Raw genomic sequence first — 14,625 nt, 5'->3', positions numbered from 1 at the left:
TGAACATTTCATTCATAAAATGTGAATACAAGTGTGCATATTATTTGATCAATGGCGTTCAGGCTTTGCTATTACTTTATTCTACCAGAGGTAGAAAACTGTCGTTCCCTGATGTCATCGCTAGGGACACAGGCATCAGTAAGCAGGAACTGGGGATGGCAATGAAGGACCGGGAAGTCTGGCATGATATTGTGAAATCCACGATCTCGACCGCGGTCGAAAAATGATGATGATGATTACTTCCTATACTCTGCAGATAAGGCTATTAGGCCAGTCAATCTAAGCTAAAAGCCAAAATAAATTGCAAAAGTAATCGTTCAAGGTTTTCCAGGTTCATCCAAATAACATATTACAAATAGAGTATTATATAAATTGTGGATCATGGTAAATTCAGGGGTTGAAAGTTGGAGTACGATTAAAAACATATAGGCCCCTATAGGCAAATAGGTTTTTCATGATTCTGAATCTGAATCCATGCATTAGTTTTGCACTCAAAAACACTCATTGGGCTAAATTAGGCCATAGCCACTTGCCACAGAGTAAAAAATCACACCTGTGTGAAGTGAGTGGTCCAACTCCGTGTGGGGGTCCTCGGGGTGGGGCATGGGGGGGAGTTCCAGACCCACAGGAACGCACCCAGGGTGCCGGCCCGATTCCGGCAAGCCACCCCTCGTCCGAAACGGTTGAGAAATGAGAGTTAAGGTGGCCTTACACTAGCCGATAATCGGGCATTTTTGACGCTCGGGGGGGTGCCCGACCGCTCAAAGCACGATCGGGATCGGCCCGATCAACATCAAGAATGTTTGATATTTGCTCTGCCCCGCTCCGATTATCCTGTAGTGTGTGGTGCTATCAGATTTCAGATTGAAAAAAATCGGCTAGTGTAAGGCCACCTTTACCGTGTGGGGGGGGTCCCTCTACTGTACCCTCTACTGTACTGTACTGTACTGTACTGTACTGTACTGTCACTGTAGGCACACCCCACCCAGCCACCCAGCCACCCACCCACACACATAGCTTTGGTATAAGAGTTTGGAGAATGGAGAAGATCACCCCGTTCCTCAGTAACAGCAGAACATAATGCAGAACAAAGGGTCAGCTGCAGCAGCCAAGCTGATTGTCAATAACTGCAACGATCTGCATCTGTAATGCCCACAGAGCTTATTGAATCAATTAGCATAGTGTGGTAGAATTTCTTAAAAGGCTGTAATTTGACCAAATACTGTACATGTTCCTCAACCAACCTTAATGTAGCTGTCAATGTGTGCCTCCAAACATCACAAACCTCTCACCAGGCTATACCGTAATGCAATGTACATATCGTCACTAGAATAGAAGAGGAGAGTATAGCAAAGTCTGTTCACCTCAGACACGCGAGTCCTCATTTAAATTTTTCTTTCATGCTTTGCTGCTCCATAAATTATGCATGTCTTTCTGTTCGAAGCATCCTCAGTCAGAGGAAGGCATGGGGGTGAATCCATCGATGTTGGCAAGAAGAAAGATGTCTTTCATTTGGGGGGGTTTAAAAGTCTTCCCCTGCAGTTGTCAGAGGGTGACCCGTTGCACTGATGATGCAGATAAAGGTCACTTAGGATTTTCAATTCCACACCTGTGACAGCAATTAAATGGTAAATGGTAAATGGAGCATTTATATAGCGCCTTTATCCAAGGCGCTTTACATAGTGCAATACATTCACCCATTCACACACACACACACATACACCGATTGCAGCGGAAGCCATGCAAGGTACCAACTACCAACCAGCACATTGGGAGCAATTTGGGGTTCAGTGTCTTGCCCAAGGACACTTCGGCATGTAGACAGGAGGAGCCGGGATTTGAACCGCCGACCCATGGATCATTGGACGACCTGCTCTACCTCCTGAGCTACAGTCGCAATTGAGCCAATTACCTGATAACCCCATACTGTATATTTCCACATGGTATTTTAAAGCAGCCAACAGAGCTATACCGTGCAGGATTATGGGATTATGAGTTTTAAACTGCATATAGGTTTTGAGATTTTGTCCATCTGCAAAACTGTGAAAATCCCTCAAAGGCATTTTGTACCACTGAGAGAGTCTAACCCTAACACATGGAGTTGGTAACGACAGAGGAGGTGGAGAAACACACCTTAACCCTGCCCTTCACGCCGCTCTCCACCCTCCATGCCAATCTACCTGGCCCTATTTATACCCGCCCAAAACCACCCAGAATCCTCCATGCTTCACCCGTCTCGCTGCGTCACACACAAGCTGCTTGCCTACTTCCCTACAGGCTTCTTGCATCCCACCTCCACCCCATTCACCTCCATAGTAGCACTTTTCCCTGCTCCCCTCTTTGTCAATTTCTAGCCTTATCGGCATCGCTAAAGTGGAACAACCGATCAAAACAAAACCATCTTTTTTCTCTGACTCTTTCTCCCTCTCCCACTTCTCAGGTTCCTGCTGGAGGTGACAGTCACAAGACCTCCTGACCAAAGACTCCAGGGTCGGTGACCCCCTCTGGAACCCTCCCTCCCTCATTCATTCCAATAAAATCCCTTAAACTTTCTTAATGGTGTGTTTTCTTCCGATTAGTGAATTTCTTTTTGGCGACTACAACAGTGACTCCAGCACCATTAAAGTAAATGTCCTTGAGTCTGTCACTGAGTGACAGATGAAGTTGCACCATTGGTCTGCTTAAAAGAGAGGTCTGTGATAGTGTTGGTGAATTTTGTGACATAACGGGTCGGCAAGTGCTAAACACATAAAAAAACGCACTTTGTGAAAGTAATCTACACACTGCTTTGGCAAATGCATGCATCTGGGAACAGTATAGCTGTCAATCAATGTGCATTCACGTCAATGATCTGAGACTTAAACATAATCTGGTTATAAATAATTTGCACTAACTAGGGATTTGGATCTGACGCCACAATATGACTTTGTCTTAGTTATATCAACGTAACTCCATTTGCTATAGGCTACTGTATAATGTGTATATACAAACACATTATATTTTTAATGTTCAGAGTCTCATATAAAACAAGTGAGTACGTGGAGTTTAATTTGTTCAGGCTAAAGCACAACGCTGCATATTACACTATTAGTGACGGAATAAATGCGGTTCAGGGACCTCTCCCGAAACTGATTTAATTTCAGCACTAAAAGTGTACTATGCATCGTCCTGCAAGTATGCATCGTATGCAAGGGGGAGCCAAAAAGGAGCGAAATGGAGAGAGATGAAATAAAACAATTAAGAATGATCTGTTCCTCCTAAAGCCCACACCGCACCAATGAGTCACCATGTAACTCCTTGCAACATGAAACTACTTGCAATGAACCATTATCCCCAATGGCAGTTGCGGTTTGAGCTCTTATGGTCTTGATCCAACTACGACAGTACTGATCTTATGGAAATCATTGGAAGCTTTTGTTTATTGAAAGAAGGACGTGCCAGCACACAACAAATGTCCTTTTCGTTTTATTAACTCTGACGAGACAACAGATTTTTATGAGCATATTAAGTACATTCTCTCGTCCCTATCTGAGCAATAAACAAAACAGCGCTGAGGAAGGCCCACTGAAGCCCACCGAACGCATTCGTTCAATTTTGTATTTCTGAGCTTTGCACCTACAAGAATATACTCTTCTTATTTGGAGTATTGCGGGTTGTCTGCTTCTGCAGTCTTTGTTCCTCCAAGCTTTTGTTTATTGCCAAAATATATGGGACCAGAGAATGTCCTTAATATGCTCATTCAAATAGACTTAATAGATTTAAATGTACAAACACATACTCAAGCATACAGACTTCTCACATGTACACACATGCATTTCCAGACACACACAGTCAGTCACACACACACACACACACACGCACGCACGCACACACGCACGCACACACGCACGCACGCACGCACGCACGCACGCACGCATGCGCACGCGTACCTTTTTTGTATAAGTCAGACCAAGCTAACCTCAGTGACAATCCCTGTTAAAGAAATACGCCACATCACACGTGTTGTGTCCAAGAGTTATGTACAGTCTCTATGAGATTGTAATCCGTGTCGGGCCACCTGCCGTACCGGAGAAGAACATGAGATTTAATCTATGTTATGAAATGTGTGTTTTGATTATGTACAACACTGTTCTCTGGCCTCTTTAAGAAAAGATTCTTCAACAGCACAAACATATTTCATAAACAGCCTTCCGTGGCACTCCAGCCTCCAAATGATGGATAATTCAACCTCTGGTACCAGTTAATGTAATCAAGATACGGTGCTGCCGTTGAGATATATAGGCGATAGAATCGTGTTTTTGCAGAGCCGATAAGAAAAAATAGTTTTTCCGCCGTTTTCCCCCAAAAAGGGTCCAGTCTGCAAGGACCTTAAGTCAGGTGTCCCAAATATGAATGTATAGTAAGTAACCTTTAGTTACCTCGGGTCAGTATAATGAATTGTGTATGAATGAATTCTCTCCAAAAAACAGACATGGAATTAACACACACACACACACACACACACACACACACACACACACACACACACACACACACACACACACACACACACACACACACACACACACACACACACACACACACACACACACACACACACACACACACACACACACACACACACACACACACACACACACACACACACACACACACACACACACACACACTTTTACAATGGGCTGCCTGACATCCAGTGGGAAGGGAGGAGGCGGTCTCCTAGCAACTGCTTCTCAGCCTAAGCCTTTGGTCAGTGTAGCGTTTTTTGGTTTTTGTTTTTTTTCTCCAGAAAGGAGCCCACTGGCACAGCACAGTGGTGGGTCTGATACATTGACAAATAGGCTATAGAGCTTCATTAACCCAGTTTTCTATATGTTTCTATGTCAGTGGTGCTGAACAATTTCATGTCAAGGATTATCTGTATTTGGCCGCCGACCCCCATCTGAAAATATATATATTTTCCAGGGACCTCCCAGAAGCAAAGATTTGAGTTAAAAACGTTCGCTCTGAAAGAATATATATTCAAAGATTTGTGCCACATTTTCACGATTTTTCAAAAATAGCAGACCTACAAGCTCGTAGCGCGGCACTCGGTGCCGCTCTATGAGCTTGTAGATCTGCTATTTTATTATTATTATTATTTTCAATAGCTAAAGTATAACATAATGCTTAAACACCAACAGGGGTTCCCGTCCACAATGGGATAAACTGAATAGCTATCTGTGGAGACATAATTCAATAAGAAAAAGGGTCGGCAACATTTTTTACATTAAGTGCCATGTTTTTTCATTGTCTTGTTAGTCAGTGTGCCATATCAACATTATGACACCACATCACAGTGTAATATTTCCAACTGAATTTTGATTATCCATCTACAGTATACATAACATAGCATAACAACCATTAGTTTTTACTGCTTTAGAAATATGTTCTTTCACATCAGGATGTAATGATCATTAGACATTAGTTATCAGTTTGAATGAATGTAGAATGAATGTGCAGGATGTCATTTGTACATATATGTGAGTGGACTTAATATTTAACTGACTAAACCTTTTTTGAATAAGAAAGAACCTCTCTCTCAAACGTATGCCAGTGATGATGACCCACCCCTGTGCCAATGTTGGAGAGGTTGCCTACTCCTACTGTATAGTATTAGCTCTAATGCCTTTGCATTAGAGCAATGCTACTCTCGTCTTCCTGCGCTTGCATGAAATGCAGACCAGCCTCTCGACTGTAGCAAAAATAAAAATCGCTTTCCCTACTCGCCAACACAAAGGCGGCTTGTGTTATTGGAAAGCCTATTTTCCGCGGTGGATGCACTCTGAGCCCCCCATCACACGTATAAAATGCACTTTTTGGCCAGAAACGGATTTGTTTTTCACCGGAAGAAAAATACTTTTAGTTACTCCACTGCGCCCTCTACCGATATTGCCAAGAGAAAACCCCATAGACAGATTTGTCCTTCCGGTGAAAAATAATCCCTTTCTGGCAAAAAAGTGCATTTTATACGTGTGGTGGGGGTCTCAGAGTGCGTCCACTGCGGAAAGTAGGCTTTCTAATAACACAAGCCGCCTTTGTATTGGTGAGTGGCGAAAACTTTATTTTTATTTTCGCTACAGTCGAGAGGCTGGTCTACATTTCATGCGAGCGCAGGAAGACGAGAGTAGCATAGCTCTAATGCAAAGGCATTAGAGCTATGGACCAGAGCTAGTATATTATGTCTGTTAGTAATCATGTCGAGCATCAGTGGATTGAAATTGTGTCCCTGTCTATGTCACAACCTCACCGGATCAATGCAAAGTGGCAAAGAAAGGCAGTCTATCTGCCAGGACATAAATTCCTGGACTGGACAGATTTACATTGATTGAGCACATTGAGATGAGCCAAACACGCCCCTTTAGGTAATAAAGTGCCACAATCAATCACGCATCAGGTTCTCATCACAGCTTCATCCCTGTCCTCCCAGGCCTTCAAGCATCTCTTTCAACAAGCTGTGCGGCAATATGGGACTCTGTAAGAGAGAATATTATTCTCTGAAGAATGCAAATCAGGGGACCTTCAACTGTTGGCACCTAACACGCCTCATACCGGGCCCACCGGTGCATATACATGATGAAGCTGTTATATCGAGTGGCACAAAAGGTCTCTCAAGCCTCTGTGGGAATGTATAGAATTTGATGTGGGGAGAGAAACTTATAAATATTAAATACATGAGGTGAGTTTCACCTATAGCTACGACCCAGCCTCTCCCACTTAGACACTCCCACTTGGACACTTTCCAGCCGGGCTCATTCATTCCAATGTAAATATCATGGATTTTACACATTAAATACTGGTTCATTTTTGGAACCCGACCTTCAAAATCTCTTCCAAATCCGTCAACAAGGCCTGCCATATGCACTTTTTTTTTATCATATAGAAAAAAAACAAGGTTTTAGTCCATGGAAAGAATGTGTTAAATTTAAGGGGGGGGGGGGGGGGGGGGGGGGTAGTCTATGTGTAGATTCAATATCTGCAATTAATTAAATAAATAAATAAATAAAATACATTATGATCTGATCCATGCTTAGCCCTGCACCAATCAAAGTCACTGGATTGGTTTAAAGTTTAAACATGGGGACTAAGAATTCAGAATCTCAGCAAAAGAATGATGTCATGTTTACATGACAAGAAAGATACACTGGTGTTTACATGACAAGAAAGAGACAAAGGAGAAAGTGGTACAGTCAGCTGGGGCATTAAGGCCACTATACTGGCCTCAGGGCATGCCATTTTTTAGAAGGGAACGAGGCCAAACTGAGGGGCAACGACAGGCCATGGCCTTCGTTGCCCCTCGGTAGCTGCCATCTTCTGCAGTGCAAATCTAATTTTGTAGTGAAACTCTTCATATTACACACGATTGGCCCAAAGCAGTGATGGATGCAATAAGGTGTGTGTGTTTAATCTATACTTTAGATCAAAAGGTCTGCCAACGGTGGCTTGCCAGAGTAAAACGTTATTGAAAGAGCTGGCAGGCTCATTGGTATTCTGGACAGAAGAACCCTGCTTTAAGCTGGAAGGGGTTTTCTTTTGGGGTCTAATCCAGACTGAAATGACTGCCCTGTCCCCCGTCCATTCACAGGAGCCTCTCTCTCTCTCTCTCTCTCTCTCTCTCTCTCTCTCTCTCTCTCTAGTAACTTGGGAGCTGTGATTTACCCATGCAGCAGCTGATAAGGCGAGCTGTGAGTGCCGGCCAACCAGACGTCATGGGCTGCAGGGCGGAGGTGAGGTGATTCACTCCCGCTGAGCTGGAAGGCAGCCCAGACGGCTGGCCCGGCGGGGAGTGAGAGATGCCTGCAATTGTCATCCATCATGACGATCTGCTGGGTCAGCCACTGTCCAAATGAATGGAATAAGAGCACTCTCATGCATCCATCTGCTCCAACAACACTTCAATAAACCTCTTTCAGAGGGCAGATATCACAGATTAGAGTGTGTGTGTGTGTATCCGCCTTGCAAAACCGTTGTTTTTGTCTGGCAGGCCTTAGCCCACACGCAGGATACAAGAAACCAACTGAACAAACCACATCGGCCCAAACATAATTACGGCAACTTCAAAATGCCACGATGGTGACTTCCTCTGAATCCGGAATCTGGTGCATTGAAACATTACTTGACTAGTGCCATGCCAAAGGAAACATGATCTTAACCGTGTATGTTTAACTTTATTATAGTCTGTCGTGATCCTTAAGATCTATGTACACTTGTGCCTCTCATGGCATTTATCCAAACAAAGTTCATCAGTGTTTGCCACACTACCATGGTTTGTATACGCAGAGTTTGTGATGTCAACTGATTTCACAAATGGGAGGACAGTTTTTCCAATTTACATGAACAAATGAAGATTGTTTTTTTGTTAATTAAAAAAAATTAGATACATACATAATACTGAAAATGTGCTTTACACCACATACTCCTGCAACCTCCTTCAGGTTTGAAGTTTGAATTAGAACCATTCATTGCAGAATCCTGCTTCACACTACTGCATTTAAAGCCATATACAGGGATCACAATTGCCTTGTTTTACAGCTCTGTGAAAGAATCAATACCCACGCTGAATCCCAGCGTACAATTAAACGAGGAGTGTTTTGTTGCTTCCCCGAAACCACGGTTCTGCCATATGACATCTGGCACCCCTGGTGCTCAAGCAAGCTGTAATTTATCATTGAGTCCCAGACTGGACTGTGGTCTACTGTAGGACATACTATATGTGTCTGTAAATGCGTGATAAATGACTGTACCAAGACCATACACGTATGTCATCGACCCACAACATGGAATCTAGGGGCCCTATCTTCGTCAGTGCCTTACCCCTTAATTATCCATAAACTTCTTATTTTTTACTATTTTGAAAAACGTTTAAAAATTGTTCAACGTGTCGATCTACATCGACACCTTGTGAGTCGTGACATCGGCTATTTGAACCATTCAAAAATGTTTTTCAAAACAGTAAAAAAGGCTAAAACGTTTAGGGATATCAAATCAAATCAAATCAAACTTTATGTATAAAGCACATTTAAAAACGACTATCATCAACCAAAGTGCTGTACAAGTCAAGAAAAAACATATAGCAACAGCAATACAATCAAATAAAAACAATACATCAATGTATTGATAAGTAATGTGTCACAGTAATGTGTCACAGATGGAAACCTGAATCTCCTGTTTAGTAATTTTGTCTATAGTCCTTTATATAGAGTAGAACGGGAGACTACACTAATCCAATACTGAACTTTATGGCACTTTCATTTTATTTTTGTCAAAGTTATGTTATCATTGCATTAAATTAATTAAGGTGTGGACTGATTTGAAAGGTCTAACCAAATAAATATTTTTCTCCAGTCCATGGAAAAAGATTTATTCAAACATCCATGACATCTTAACCAGCAGCACGCTATGATGGTTAGTCAACATTGATTCAACTATTCAGGTATTGGTAATGATGGAGAAAAGCTTAACAAATGCAAACTAAAGAAATCAAGTAGGGATGCACGAATGGGAAATTCTTGGCCGAAACCGAATACCGATTATATAGGAAACAGTTGGCCGAAAACCAAATAGCCGAATATAATTACTATTACATATCGTTTTTTTGGTTTTACCAGTTTTTGTACCATTGCTGTCATAGCACCTTTATTGTAGACTCACTAATGCCATTCCCTCATATCTCCCGCTTTATTCTGTCAGCTGAAATAAAGCTGACCATTGTCAAGTGGTTAAGGTTCAATGTGTACACTCGATTATGGGTGTCCTTGCAAATAAAACGCTTGAGAACCGTTGTCCTATAGTGCAGTGGTTCCCAAACCTTTTCATGTCAAGGACCCCCAAATTGACACTCATTAGCCCGCGGACGGCGGACCCCCATTTGAAAAGACATGCCAGAGACCCCAATAAGAAGATTTTTTATGGCTCTAGCAGTAATTTTCAACCCGTTTAATTTCAAGGACCCCCAGTTTGACATGCATTTTGAAAGTAGATCTCACGTCATAAAAGTGTGGGCACCCCTGTTCTAGCCCCTAGGATGACCCGAGGCCCACCACTTAAAAACCACATGCTACGGTGCCCAAATCTGAATTTAGGTGCTCAAATGAACTCAAACTGAAGCAATTCAGTAAAGGTCAACGCTTCCTCCTGGGTCATTTTAGGGGCTGGGACCTCCAGTAAAAGGCCTAAATACTCTCCAAGAGTTGGGGAACAACATATCAAGAGAGTGGAGTGGTAGGCCCTTGGATTGACCCAGGACCAGTGATTAAATGTACCCCACTGAAAAATAGCAGATCTACAAGCTCGTAGCGTGGCACTCGGTGCCGCACTACGAGCTTGTAGATCTGCCCAAAGTTGAAGGGCTTCAACCTTGGGTACTGGGTAGCTGAAGTTGAAGCTCTGCCCTTCAACTTTGGGCACTTTTACATGTAGGCTGACCCAAAGTTGAAACAGTTGCAAGGGGGACATCTTTGGGCATGGGGTCCTCATCGTTGGATATGTTGTTCCCACAACCAAGAAGAGTATTTTACCCTTTACTGGAGGTCCTAGGCCCTAAAATGACCCCATGAGGAAGCGTTGACCTTTACTGAATTGCTTCAGTTTCAGTTCATTAGACCACCTAACTTCAGATGTGGGCATAATTACACCATTGCCTCAGTTTCAGTTCATTTGACAACCTTCTTTCAACTTTGGGCACTTTTACATGTAGGCTGACCCAAAGTTGAAACAGTTGCCAGGGGGACATCTTTGGGCCTGGGGTCCTCATCATTGGATATGTTGTTCCCACAACCGAGAACAGTATTTTACCCTTTACTGGTGGTCCTAGGCCCTAAAATGACCCCATGAGGAAGCGTTGACCTTTACTGAATTGCTTCAGTTTCAGGTAATTTGACCACCTAACTGCAGATTTGGGCACCCTAACATGTGGTCTTTAAGTGGTGGGCCTGTGGTCATCTTAGTGGCTAGGAGGTCCACTGAAAGGCCTACATACTCTCCCAAGATGGAGGAACAACATTTTACAATCTGGGAACCCTAGGCCTTTGTATGGCTACAGTGCGACTGGTTCAATCCTACCCTAAATCTAGGCCTAAAACGTGACACCTCAAAGTGGGGTACATTGCATCCACTGGTCAATCCAAGGGCCTACCACTCCACTCTCTTGATATGTTCTTTCCCAACTCTTGGAGAGTATGTAGGCCTTTCCCTGGACCTTCTAGCGGCTAGAAGGTCCAGGGAAAGTCCTACATTGTAGGACTAGTAGCATGCCAAAGTTTGTGCTATTGCCATTGAGAATGCATTGGGCGTTTAAGTTAAATAACTCAGAAACTACAAATAATTTCAAAGTAAAAAGTTCCAGCATGTGTCTCCACAGGAAGCTGAATTATAAAATGTGTGAATAGAGTTTCTAGGTGAAAGTAATTTTTTGACGTGCCATAGAGCTGCCATTGAGCCCCATTATACATTTCTCAAATTTGAAAGCACTATATTTCTAAAACTATGAAACATTTCAAAGATTTATTTTCAGGCAAACATGTCCACCGTAAGATGAACCTAAATAGGTTTGAATGGGGTTTCTAGGTGTAAGTATGTAGGACTAGTAGCATGCCAAAGTTTGTGCTATTGCCATTGAGAATGCATTGGGCGTTTAAGTTAAATACAGGGAGGAAATATTTTGACAGCAAACTGCCTGTCATATTTTCTCCCTATTCCAAAGCCCCCCCCCCCCCCCCCCCCCCCCCCAGGTACATTATATATTGAAACTATTTTCAGCAATGGTACACTTATTTTTTCAGTGGGTAGATCTTGTTGAGCTGGTCATTTTGAAAGTAGATCTCACGTCATAAAAGTGTGGGCACCCCTGTTCTAGCCCCTAGGATGACCTGAGGCCCACCACTTAAAAACCACATGCTTTGATCATGTCATCACAACAAAACAGTAGGTTACAAAAGGTTCTGTGACTATTCGGTTTTGACTCTAAAATCAACCGAACCAAATACCGAATATGCATTTCATGCCACTATATGATATTGTCTAATGTCTATATGACAGAAGCTGTGAATAGACAGTAACACATAATCATTGACTGCAGTATGGTCCTTCAAGAAATACTGCAGTGTGTGGCACAATGTAACACAAGGGCTAGGTAAGGTATGCAGAAACATGGTTGTTCCCATAATATTCTGTGTAGGCTATACTACTGTATATTTATATAATTATTTATTAATCTATATTTAAGAAACAATGTATTGATGGGGGAGTATCAATCAGTGAATCAAACACCATGAGTAGTTGCAGCTGCAACACTGCATCACATCATCAGTTAAAAACTGACAGACAGCAGCCAGCTCAATGTATTACATTGTATAACTAATTATTATAAGCCTATAGCAAAGTCATTATTAAAATGCTCTTCTTGATAAGGGAAAAGGGGCAGGTGCTGCAAGACCCCACACACCACACCGCCCGCAGGTGCATGCACTGCAATATTAGCAGTTCCTCAAATTGATTAATAAAGCCATGATTCACCTCACCTGTGTGACTCAGCTGACTCTTGAATCTTCTCGCCATCTCCGAGCTCTGCATCATGTCCTGCTGTTGTTGTAGCAGCTTTCCTCCAAATGGACATGCTAAAAGGATATTAGTTATTATGGACAAGCTTACTGTATAAGTGTATATTGTGATATATTTGTCACACACACACACACACACGCGCGCGTAGCATGCCTGCCGCACTACCCATGCAGACATGCAACCTAGCTGTTGTGTCAACTTGTGTGTGTAGGCTAATTGGCGCTCAGCTGACAAAATGACAGACTGGCTGCACCAAATGTTAATATTATTATAGGCAGACTAGAGTAGGCTTAAAGAAAACAACAAAAAAACACCTCTTGACACTGAAAAGCACATGTTCTCACTCACTCATTAGTTCATCATGAGTGGAGAGGAGTCGGTCAGTCAGTCAGAACTCAGAAGATAGTTTGAAAGTGGCGCGCAGTGCGACTATGAGTGCGACTCGCGCGAGGCGAGACTTGTCAGCCAGGGGAGTTCTCCGCCTACTGTGATGTATTGCTCCCTCTGCTGGAGGAAGTAGGACTTCCCTTCTTGGTTACCACGGTGCCCGAATCCGGTAATTTGTTGTCTGCAGTTTAATGGTGAATTCTGAAAGAGAGAGTGTGTGTGTGTGTGTGTGTGTGTGTGTGTGTGTGTGTGTGTGTGTGTGTGTGTGTGTGTGTGTGTGTGTGTGTGTGTGTGTGTGTGTGTGTGTGTGTGTGTGTGTGTGTGTGTGTGTGTGTGTGTGTGTGTGTGTGTGTGTGTGTGTGTGTGTGTGTGTGTGCATGTACTGCATGATAGTTTTGGGCTCTCCCCCCCCCCCCCCCCCCCCCCTCTCTCTCTCTCTCTCTCTCTCTCTCTGTGTAAAAGTCCCTGTGCAGTGGTAAACATATGTGGAGAATGTGTGGAGAATGTCAGAGTGCAATTAAACTGACTGCTAAAAGTGGACTGACTAACTAATCAAATGGCAGGTGTGGGAAATAAGGCTGGGGTTGCCATGGCAGTGAATTGGCTGGAAATTGCAATTGAAAATTGTGGTGGGGACTTAGTATTATTAGTATTAGTAGTATTACCCCAGGACCCCAGGTAATTTGTAATAATCACCGGATCAGGTGTGGGGACTTAGGCTCATTATGTCCACTGGCAGAGCCTGACCAGAGCCTTTGCTGGCGCTTCTGGACAACGGTGTACAGTACTGCACTCCCGGGGCTGGTGTGGAACACGTGTGTCGAATTTGAAGTCATTGGGGCGAACGGTTCTCGAGTTTTGTTGATTACAGATGTACACACATGTACGTACACATGCATATCGGTGCAGTTATTGTAAGATGAATTCGATCTGGCAAACCTACCCTCTTACATTAGGATTTTCTTTCCAGGCGTGCAGAGTGGTGGGAAGCGTTGGCTGTTCGTTGCCCCAGCCTTTTCCAACAATGGACACCAAAAAGCTTCCCTTCTGCCTCTTGCACTGTAATGCTACTACTGTACCTCTGAGCAGCTGTTATCCTGGCTGGCACCTTCCCTTGCCCCTCTCCACAGCAGCACAGGACCATGCAGCTGTTATCCTGGCTGGCACCTTCCCTTGCCCCTCTCCACAGCAGCACAGGACCATGCAGCTGTTATCCTGGCTGGCACCTTCCCTTGCCCCTCTCCACAGCAGCACAGGACCATGCAGCTGTTATCCTGGCTGGCACCTTCCCTTGCCCCTCTCCACAGCAGCACAGGACCATGCAGCTGTTATCCTGGCTGGCACCTTCCCTTGCCCCTCTCCACAGCAGCACAGGACCATGCAGCTGTTATCCTGGCTGGCACCTCCCCTTGCCCCTCTCCACAGCAGCACAGGACCATGCAGCTGTTATCCTGGCTGGCACCTTCCCTTGCCCCTCTCCACAGCAGCACAGGACCATGCAGCTGTTATCCTGGCTGGCACCTTCCCTTGCCCCTCTCCACAGCAGCACAGGACCATGCAGCTGTTATCCTGGCTGGCACCTTCCCTTGCCCCTCTCCACAGCAGCACAGGACCATGCAGCTGTTATCCTGGCTGGCACCT

General features: G+C 43.9%; 1 protein-coding gene across 11 annotated transcripts in view; it reads right to left on the bottom strand.

Moving 5' to 3' along the window:
* Positions 1-13,001, bottom strand: part of ppfia2 (PTPRF interacting protein alpha 2) — a 285,017-nt gene extending 272,016 nt beyond the window's left edge. For 10 of the 11 annotated variants that reach the window (XR_013789017.1, XM_079494692.1, XM_079494700.1 and 7 more), the window contains exons 1-2: positions 12,946-13,001; positions 12,558-12,653 (exon numbers count right to left, since the gene is read on the bottom strand). The gene's annotated coding sequence lies outside the window, so the exon portion shown is untranslated. The remainder of the gene's footprint in view (positions 1-12,557; positions 12,654-12,945) is intronic. The other variant, XM_079494694.1, reaches the window with a different exon arrangement.
* Positions 13,002-14,625: the final 1,624 nt, after the last annotated feature.

This window comes from Electrona antarctica (assembly GCF_951216825.1).
Source record: "Electrona antarctica genome assembly, chromosome: 23".
Lineage (NCBI taxonomy): Eukaryota > Metazoa > Chordata > Actinopteri > Myctophiformes > Myctophidae > Electrona > Electrona antarctica.
The sequence above is the reverse complement of the archived record's forward strand: the minus strand, read 5'-3'. Positions and strand labels throughout refer to the sequence as shown.